General features: G+C 38.1%; 1 pseudogene; it reads right to left on the bottom strand.

Annotated features, from left to right (window-relative positions):
• Positions 1-894: 894 nt before the first annotated feature.
• On the bottom strand, positions 895-2,517 carry LOC114747567 (bidirectional sugar transporter SWEET1-like; annotated as a pseudogene).
• Between the last annotated feature and the right edge of the window lie 8,407 nt (positions 2,518-10,924).

Below are 10,924 nucleotides of genomic sequence, written 5' to 3'. Positions count from 1 at the left end.
CTCTATGTAATACACACAAAAAACGTATCTTTGGAAAGTGATCCATTGACTCAAGACATCAGCCTTTCCCGTTTCAACCACAGTTCAAATAACTACTTTGATTAACGACGACTGTTTGACATAATGGAAAGACTGTCAAAGGAGTATACTGGAAAGTGAAATGAAGAAAGGATAGGCAGAAAATGAGATGGATTTACTTTTTATAATAATTTTTTTAAAAAAAATTCTGGTTCGCTCTGCCTGCAGTCATCATCCATGACTTTTTCCGCTCCACCGAAACAAAGATGGTGTAAACAGTAAATTGATGGAATCATCGGCGTTGGTGAAAGGGCATTAATATTGTGGACCAGAAAAGTGGGTTTAATAATTGGTTTGTATTCTTCTTAATTTCGTTGTGTTTCCAACTCGGCTATGCGTACTATGCTTCTCTCCTATCCAAGCTAAACAATCCACGGCCATATATAACGTGCGATGCGATGTAAACTGACTAAACATTTTGTCCCCACTGCTCATCATGAACCCCCCCTGACTGTCAGTCCAAATTATGGAAATATTAGCAGATTACACCTTGTCTCATACCTTCTTCCAGAATTTCACTAGACTATTATTGTAATTATGGATCGTCACACTTTGAGAGGAAACATGTCTGTGATGGCGCTTCCACCACGGAGAGGAATTAAGAAGTAAACGAGAATTCAGCCTTATGGCAGTTGAGTAGACTACAATTCAACTTCAGCGCATTTAGAATGAAACTAGTGCTGCTTAATACGAGGCAACACGCGTCCCAGATGGACAGGTGTCCTTGTTGAGCTCCATGGTTACTGTTGAGTAGTAATTGCTTCTTGAGTTGTTGGAGGGGGCTTTGCGGCGCCCATCTCCATAGATTCATGCTCATCAAACTTCAGCCGCTGTGGTTTCCTTCTTGGAGCCGCTTTTGCTGTCACGGTAGATCGTGTACAGTATGAGCTGCGTGCCCGGCCCCAGCGCCGAACCCCACACCGTTCGGTACCTGCAAACAACAAATTATTATATATATAAATCCCTCTCCATCTCTATCCCTATCGCCTGTGAAAGTTGCTTTGTCTCTTAGCCACTAACTATAATAACTGCACAGCCTCTTGTACTTACTGCCACAAATGGATCGCGGCCCAGCAGTCCAAAGATGAACCAGGAAGTACCGCACAGGAACACGAACAACGACAAGAAGAAAGGCATGAACTCCACGCTCTTTGTTCTGATCACCAGCCTCTGCATTCAATGCCCCTGAGCAGTCAGCAGTGGGGTTCCATTTGATTGCATCATCCGGAAATTAACAAAATAGAAAATAAATAAAGCTTACCATGATGGAGAGGGGCGATCCATACATGATGATGGAAATATATGGCGGCGGCTAAGCCGCAGACACCCCTTTCTGGGGCCGCCGTGGAGGGCGAAGAGGGAGATGAACACCACGGCAGAGAAGACCGTGAGCACCAGCGCGAACAGAACGCCCGAGAATCTTAGCCTTCTCTTTCTTGGGCGCGAATATGACGAAGATCAAAACGTATATGCTTTCGATCACGGCCCCGGTGCCGTTGATGGTTGTGACCAGTATGGTTGTGAGGCGACACAAACGGCAGGCCATACCTGAGATTTCGTGAGCGTCCGTCAGAAGGGATTAAAGAACTTCGTAATTGAAACTTCAGCTCATATTTTATAGATAGAGTCATCCCATTTAAATTCTTTCTTTATTTCTTTCATTCAAATTCTTTCTTGCTTCTCATCTAATTTGATAAAAATATAGAAAATCATGCACCGCGTCGAGAAAAAGATAAGGATGTGTTTTGTTGGCCAATATCGAGAAATTGATATCACTTTGTTAATTCAATTTCCGGGTACGGAGGCGAATGACGACAATAGCATCTCAAAGGTTAAAGAGAGTGCACGTGATTTAAGTGGAGAGAAGGGAGAAAGAAAGAAATTAAGGAAGGAGCAAGAAGGTTACCAAGCAGAAAGGAGGTTGTTCAACAAAGTCATGACGTAAGGAATTCCAGAGAACTTCTCCGTGGATTTGCTCTTCACGATTCTCCTGAATGTGATCCTGCGAACCCGAAATTTCTCACAAATTTGACCCGCAAATGGCGGTTATTTTTACACACATACACAGAAAGAAGAGGGCCGGTTTAAACATGGCCAATATAATCGTGTTAAGACGCAGGCATAATGAAAGAATTAAAGAAAGAAGAGAGGAGGAGGAAGCTAAGAAGGAGAGGAGAGTGATGGGATGCATACACTGGAGCCAAGAAGAGGAAAAGAGCAGAAGCATTGCCTGGACCAAAATCAAACAAGAAACAACGAGAAGTGAGAGAACCGAGAATCAGAGAGAAGAGAGAGCGACGAAAAACCCACCGAATATGCCGAACAAGAAATGCGCAATATTCATGATCTTGGACTCGTGTTGTTGAGCCTGGAGAAAGAAGATATCAGAGTGAAGAAAGGATGCTTGTTTGTTTAGAAATAGCAACAGGATGGAATGAGATGGGAGATTAGAGTGGGAGGTTGTATATATAGGAAAAGAAATGATCACAAGATAGATACATTGCATGTAAATTCCAGTAGACTAGTGCTCGATCTTATCCGTGCAATTTAATAGTCAGAACCGTTTCCCGCGCGGACGGTGGGTAAAGGGCTTGGGTAGGTCCCCATGTTTCTGAGCAGCATTTTGTTTTTTTTTTTTTAATTGCACACTCATTCGTCCGCAGAAAGAAATATCTATTGCAGATAATTTCTCCTTTTGGACGAATAAAACCTTTTTGCCTGCATTTTTGTATCATCTAAAATTAATTGAATGAAGCTAATTAAGCATCTCAAATAAAAATCAATGTAATCATTTATTATGTAATATGATATTTTTTATATAAAAAAGATTCCAAATCTCGTGTTGTAGTCATTATTTATTATTATTACCATCATCTCATTGATGTAAATCAAAACAAAACTTATTTTACACAAGTGCAATGTTGATTGAAGTATGAGGATGAGGCCCCACTTCTGATCATCTCCGGCTGCAGCAGCATCTTGTCTCTGCCTGCATTCTAATGGTCCAGTAACGGCCAACTTGTCATATATTACATATAAATTCAAATAGCATTACTAGTATTTTTTATTATACAATAGAAAATAATAACTAAGGCTAGTGATCGGCCACGAAGAAGCCCTCAACACCTGCCTTTCCAACTCTTCATAATTCCATTTTATTTCACTATTTCTAGATTTTGAGTTGTGGGCAAGTAATAATAATCCTCCATATTTTAAATTATGTAAATAAATTCTGTATCATATTAGATTAATTTAGTATGATAGTATACAAGTAATCAACAGAAGAGCTGTTTGCATAGACTAGGAGGGCTTCCTTGTAATTTTGTCAAAGATTGCCGACGTTATTTGCATAGAACCCAAACTTCAGGGATATTAGGTGTGTGTATAGACAATATAATTTAACATTTTTATTGTGAAAAGCATATGTGTTTATTTTAGAATAAAAATTTATCTGTCTTCGTTCAGTGTGACTTTTGCTATGTGCATGACTTTTGCCTTTGCGTGTTCATGATGGGATGTATAAATGAAACTTTGCAGTAATTAAAAAGGGAAGAAAATAAATCCTCTCACCTACAGTTGCATTTTGAACACTGCTAGACTAGAGCTCACACAAACGAAACAGCGGTAAAGGCACGCGCCACTAAAGGGGACGTATGAGAAGCGTTAGATGAATCAAAGGGCCACCATTTGCGGCAATTATAGTTTTGTTTTGGATTATTACATGGCAAGTGGGGTCTGGTTTGATAGACGGGACCACGTCATGTACGTACGCCTAGAGACCGTATGGTCGCTCTCACCGGAAAGAGGACTGACCAGCTTCTTGTGGTGGGAGCCGTTTCCGACTTCCGAGTCCATCAGCCTCCCCCGACTGGACTGAGCCAATGCAATGCCTTGCATCAAAGCAGGTGCTTTCCATGCTCAGGAGTCAGGACCACTGAGAATTGTTATTTGTTCACCAAGCGAGCTAAACTGAACCCATTCACTAGTTGCAACGATTTTTTTCCCCCAATCTTTAAACTCGATGAGCTTAATTTATTAAATTTTAACTATTTCATTTATTGTTCCCCATCCTTTTCAAAAAACTTAGTCCTTCCAAACCTCAGCTTATTAATTATAGTTGAGTAAAAACTGTTAAATTAAAAAAGATTATTTTTCTCTTAAAAGATCCATCAGAATCAATCTTTATATACTCCTCCGGTCCTTAATATAAGACCCATTTAACTAATTTGATTATATTAAGGAAGTTAGGTAAATTAGTTAATTATAAGAAAAGTGACGCATTTTTCCTAAAACACCATAATCATCTTTTTTAATACCCCTCCCTCTTCTATTTGATTATGGTTGAGGAAGTATCTATAGGGGTAATTTAGAGAATATTGATAAATATGAAAAATAGGTCTTATATTTAAGACCAAAACTAACTCAAGAATTAGATCATATATTAAGGACCGGACGAGTATTATGAATGAATATAGACGTTACAATTTAAAGCAGGCGGGATTAGGACTAACGAACTGGCCATTATATCCTCCTATGTATCTTTTCACACCCGGATATTGACCGTTATATAAACATAAACCAAATTCTGACCTGGCAATCGAGTGATGACATGTCATTTGCAAGATTCTGAATTTCTTGGATTCCATTATAATTAATACTCCTCATTATAATATCTCGTTTGTATACTTCAGATTTCACTAGGAAATTGAACCATATTTTTGGCACCGAATTTATAAAAATAAATACAGTGATACAGCATGATTGTGTGAGTGTAGAGAGAGACATCATTCTGACTGTAGTGAACCACTGTGTTTGGACGGTGTCACCAACATATATGCTGTGTCATCAATTTTATTTAACCCCCGTGATATCGCAATTATATTTTCTTTTACAAAACAAAGGTTTCTTTTCCCACAATGTTAATTCGTCTTTAATTATTTTCCTCGATGGGGCTGCAGACATTTCATTTTGTGAGGATGACTTATTCGGGTGTGAGAAGGACAACTGCGTATAAATCTCAATGCTTGTAGCTGTGTACTGTCTCTCACGGAAAAATTCCGCACGAATATGAGTAGTGACTTAATAATGGATGATTATTGAAGTAAGCAAGCATTGGTTAATTAGAATTTACAAAGGGATTAGGCCCTTAATAATTGACATTATATGGGCGGATGCACAGCGCTTGAAGTGGGTATGGATCACATCTTATCATCAAGATTCCTTTGGCGTTAAAATAAAAGCGGTGAGGTAAAGAATTGCCCACCCTTTAAGTCGCTATCCCTTCTCATGCGTGTAAACACAAAAGTGGCCCTTATAATTGGCATCCATTTTTAAGTACTGTTTCAACAACTGCAAGTATACTGCAGATCGATGAGCTTAAATCATTCGAGTTTGGATTAGGAGGCACGTATGGCCTCCTTTTGGGTTCAATATATAAAAAAAGAATCTATCAAATCGATCAAGAAACACATTACGATTCACGACGTGACTTTGGCCCCGACAGGACGCTGCTTGTGGATTACTCAAATTGGGCACTAATGAAACAAAACAAAATCGCCAACCTTCCCCAGCAACAAGATGCTTTGCCTTCCTTTTTATCACCACCTTCACGTGAAAGCGAGCTTTTAGCGTCAACACGCTTCTTTCCAACACGTCTTATTTACACGAGACCATGTAGGTATCTGTATATTACAACCACTAATTTGAAGGTCGAATCTGAATCACAGTCGTTCTTCCCACTGGTTTCACTCTCTTTTGTCTTTTTACCTTATTAAATGGTCAAGTACTTCATCTCGACACAACCGATCACAGGTGCTTCATATCTGCAGGTAATTATCAGAGAAGCATCATTATTAGATCCATACATGTATCGTTCTGACCCATATGGGTCTGGTCCCTTTCGATTTTTCGAATGAGCTGCTAGTCGAAGCAAGTTCAGTGATCTATGTTTTTTTTCCCCTCCTGGTAGTCTATGACTCACACAAGATAACAACTCTGTCAATCCCTTATCTTGATGTGTGTGTGCGCGCGCGCGCGCGCGCTACCTATTATTAAGCTTTTGACATTATTCCTAGAGCTTCCAGCTCAGAGTCTTGAGCCTACGCAGAGTAATCACCACATAAAGCAATATTCTGCCAAACAGAGACCTATGCACGCTATATTGGGAACAGAGGACTTTTGACTTGCTTCACGTGAATATGTTGATGCCCTCTTAACGTTTCTGGAATTCAATGCCTATGTTCCTGCGGATACTGTTTCGAAGGCAATGTGTGCTTCAAAAGGTTGCAAACTACAAAAGGACTACTACTGCCTCGATCGAGACAGAAGTTCGGAATAATCAAACGGCAGAATATTAATGACATCTCGTCATGGATTCCATGATCGGTGCCATCATGGCGACGTGCTCTTCATACATCACATCAGCTGAATTTCAACTCAGTTACTGTTCCCCCATTATCTAGTGATTGTCGATTCCAGACCCGCATTATAGGAAGAAATTCATCGCTAAATATATATTAAACGTAAATAGATAAAGAATCAGAATGTTGCTTTAGGGTAGCGAGAACGTACAAGCTAAAACAAGGAAGAATAAGGATATGTTTAGGATGAGAGATATTTTACCTGCTAAGTGGATATTGGGGGCTGGGCAACTGCTGTTCGTGGTTGATTTCGCAGGGAGAATCTGGGGTTTTCGTTCTAGCAGGCAGGGTTGGAATACGATGCTGGCCTTTGCTTCCGCTACCTACCAGATGATAGGGTGAAAAGGACAATAAACTAGAATGTTGGCGAGTGGAGCAAGGAATAGTTTTTATTTATAAAAAAAAAAAAAACACGGGTTATGGGCATCTGGGACTGGGAGAAGAGAAAAACGTTCTTGCTTTTCTGCCGAAGGGCCCTGTGCCAGAGCCATTAGAGTTTTATATATTACTTTTGTTGCTCGGGTCATTAAATGATGAACAGTATCTGAGCTTTTCTGATCACTAGATGAAAGAATACAGGGGAGTGCGTTTAGGGTGAAGTTCTGAGTTACATATGGCAGCTTGATGATCAGCCGATTCCACCTTACTCCTCTGCTGTCATAGACCCACGCCAAGAAGCTCAGCTAGGAATCCTCGCATCAATGCCCAGACAGCTGAAGAGAACAAACAATAAGGCTTATTTAAATTAGCACCTTTGACACGATGTGCTTCTTGCCATGAAGATTCAAGCTAGGACGTGAAGGCCTTCATTTCTGCAGAAGTGTGAACTATGTTACATTGTTTCCTGTTACTATGTATAAGTGGTTTAATTTTCTATATACTTTAGAATAGATTACGAGTATACGAAAATATAAATATAGCAATGTAAAGGCAAATTATTTAATTTTGCATAGTTTTCTGTCCCATGTAAAGGACGAGAGGGGATATATTTTGCTCCCCTTCCTTCCAAGCAAAGCATGGCATCAGTTACCAATAAACATAACAATGATAAACATAATAGAGAAACTTATTTATGCATAAATATGAATTAAAATTCAAGAGTCACAAAATATTAGCACATGATCAATATTTTTTTTTTGGGGAATAATACAAGGCATTGAGCTTGTATCAAAACTGACAGTGGGAAAGCAACACCCACAAAGTCATTATTATGATCAATATTCTACTCGTGGACATTATTGCTTTAGTATAGAGATCTAGCAACACGCTGGGGGGAAAAAAACAAAGCACGTAGATAGACTAGCTTATCCCTAAGAAAGTCTCTGAAAAAAGGCCCAGACTAGTGTTTGTTCCTAGGGAAGCTTCGGGGAAAGCTCCTAAAGAAACTTTGCGCCAGGAATGAAAATGTGAGGTATTGAATGCCTCTCTGAAAAATTCATATTTCATAATTTGTGACATTTCATAAATGAAACACGTGAGAGCCCAAAATAGCCTCTTGAACATACAGATTCTTGAAGCCTGACTTTGGTACAGAACAGAAAAGCCCGCATCAAGTTCTCAGCCCCAAAGAAAGTTCAGAGGCTCGTTCGGCTGGAGAAATCATATATATGTATTTTAAAAGATTAATTAATCTGCAAACCCTTATAATTTCAATCAATTTTGAATCAAGTCTTTATAATTTTTTTTAATCAAGTCCTTATATTTTCACATGTTTTTAATTAGGTCTTTGTATTTATTTTTCTTTTTATGAAATCCTTATAAGTTTACCTTATTTTTAATTAAGTCTTTGAATTTTTTATTCTTTATTTTATTAATTCTAATAGTACTATTCTATAAACATAAAATAGTATATATTATTTAATATTAGTTTATAAACAATAATATTCTAAAAATAATGAATTATTATAATAATTTTTTAAAAAAAATTAATTGTTCCAAAAAAATTTCTTGAATCAGTTATTTATATTACTTATTTTATTTATATAATTATTAATTTAATGTAATTATTAATATTTTATATTTCGGTATTAATCTATTTAATTAAATTTATATTTAATTAATAAATAAAAATTAAAACTACATGGACCTTATCAAAAATTTAGTGAAATTATAAGGACTTAATAAAAAGAAAAATAAGTGTAAGGACCTAACAAAAAACAGGTGAAAGTATAAGGATCTGATAAAAAAAAAACTATAGAGATTTGATTCAAAATTGGTTGAAACTATAAGGACTTAACTCTATTTTAAAGGCCTGCAAGAAGAGAGAAATTCAATGATTTTGTGGTGCCCAATGAGAAATATAATTTCGGAGCGAAAGATACTGGTGTCCTAACCGGTGCTACCATCATACGAACTTCAATCTTTGACAAAGGACTAGTTATATATTTAATTTAATTTTAAATATAAGACTTATAATTTATTTTGCGACTAATATTTGTTAATTTTAACTCCAAATAATTTATGTGGTGATTGTGCATATTAAGTAATTCTCACGAAATGGTAATTTTAAATAACATGACAAGTAAGAGGTTTGAGTTTCTTTTTTTTTTCAATCGGAAGCATTGATCGAACCCATGGCCTCCGGCTCACAAATTCCCCCCCCCCCCCCATATTTTACTGGGCTTCAAGGTTATCAGCATTAAGATAACTGCTCTGGCTGGTACAGCCGTCACTCTTTAATTTCTTCTGCAGTTCTAATGATTCTGAACATCACACCCACAAAGCGCCTTTTTTATTTTTCTTCCTAATTTGTTATTATATTCTGAACAATGCGCTAGGTGTGAATGCAGCAGGAGTGGTTTAATTTGCAAGTACACCTCAAAAAGTGTAGGAGCATGTGAGTAAAATTATGAATTAAAATGCAGTCTCTCGGGAGGTTCCCGTCAGCCTACTCAGGCTCAGTTTAGTTTTCAGAAAATTTATTTTTCATTAAAAACCTCCTTTCTGGGGCTAACTTTCGCCTTTTGGGGAAAACTGCAATAAGATTTCGATAAAAAGAATTAAATATGAAAAAATCTCTTAAAATCATCAAATTAATCTAAAGAGACCTCATTGAAATTAACTATATATTCATGCCACTCGCAAAAGACATAATGCCAAGCTCAATCTTGTTTTTTTCCGTCACAGAAATGCCAATTGTGTGCCCCGTGCAGCTGGAAATATGGTACTGGGCTTAAGACACGGACACTGAAGTGCGAGCGTCTTCAACACACTAAAACCGAAACAGTATCATTCTGACAACCCGATCCATGAGAGAAAACCGAACACGTACGTAAATGAAGAGTTACTTTGAAATAATTTGCGTGCTTGAACTTCTTAACATACAAACACGAGAAAAGGAATAGATCGCGCAGCACCAGGAGAAGGAGCTCAAAAAAAAAAAAAAAGGTATCTTGAGAACTGGGTAAAGTTTGACCCGACCAGAAAAGGACTTGACTGGAAGTAATGAGGCAAATCACAGCATTAAGAGGAGTGTGAGGACATAGAGGAAGTGAAGAAGAAGACGGAGGAGTACGGGGGAGATGCGAAGCAAGTGAATGCAGAGGGCATTGCACTGATGGATGGGGACGAGGCGTGCGTTAAGTCTCTCTCCCAACCACGCCATGTCGTTTCACTATCACTAGCTTTGTCCGTACCCTCCGATATGCGACAAGTTTTGCCCCCGTCTCCCCAGACACCCCCCCATGCCCGCTCTTTCAGGCTCTGCTCTCCCCAGTTTATACATCACACCAAAACAACTAAAATAGTTCTCCACTCGATCGGATCAATTTTATGTCTGCTTTGGTGGTATCATTACACTCCTAATCTACTTGTCTGGCTTCGCTTAAATCTTCAAAAGGTACATGCAAATCAACTAAAGGAGTTGAATCTCCTTCATGCATGTATATCTCTACATTCGAAGCAATATAATCATCCTTGGAAACTGATGACACTCTGAGGGCAACAATATATTAACCCTTTTCTCCTGCTACAATGACTGAGAAACTGCAGACTGCAACCCTTACAGATTTTGCCCTGCACTTGTTGTCCATCGTGAGTATATATAGTCTCGATTGTTAAAACTGTATAACCAGCGCAGCAGCGCGGTCAAACTATATATGAACTCTGTGCTTGTGAGAGAGAGAGAGAGAGATTGGATGTTAAATATTTTTTAAAAATTCAGTACAGTTTTGTATCAGTTCACCAAAATTGTGAAATAATTCCGAAAGTTCCAACTTTCAAAACGGGCGAGGGGCCTCTCCATTTCGTGACACAAGGCCAAGGAAAATAAAGATTTCCTCACCTTATTACGTCACGTCTTCATTTCGTAACACATAACTCGCTTTCTTGTGCTCTGATAATCGATCAATAATACAACAAAAAATTTAAAAAGGATGAAAGAAATAAAATTTATTGGCAGAGTGAAAAAAGATTTTAAAAATTCTATT

This window comes from Neltuma alba, unplaced genomic scaffold (genome assembly GCF_004799145.2).
Source record: "Neltuma alba isolate B1F8T4 unplaced genomic scaffold, ASM479914v2 tig00005366_pilon, whole genome shotgun sequence".
Lineage (NCBI taxonomy): Eukaryota > Viridiplantae > Streptophyta > Magnoliopsida > Fabales > Fabaceae > Neltuma > Neltuma alba.
The sequence above is the reverse complement of the archived record's forward strand: the minus strand, read 5'-3'. Positions and strand labels throughout refer to the sequence as shown.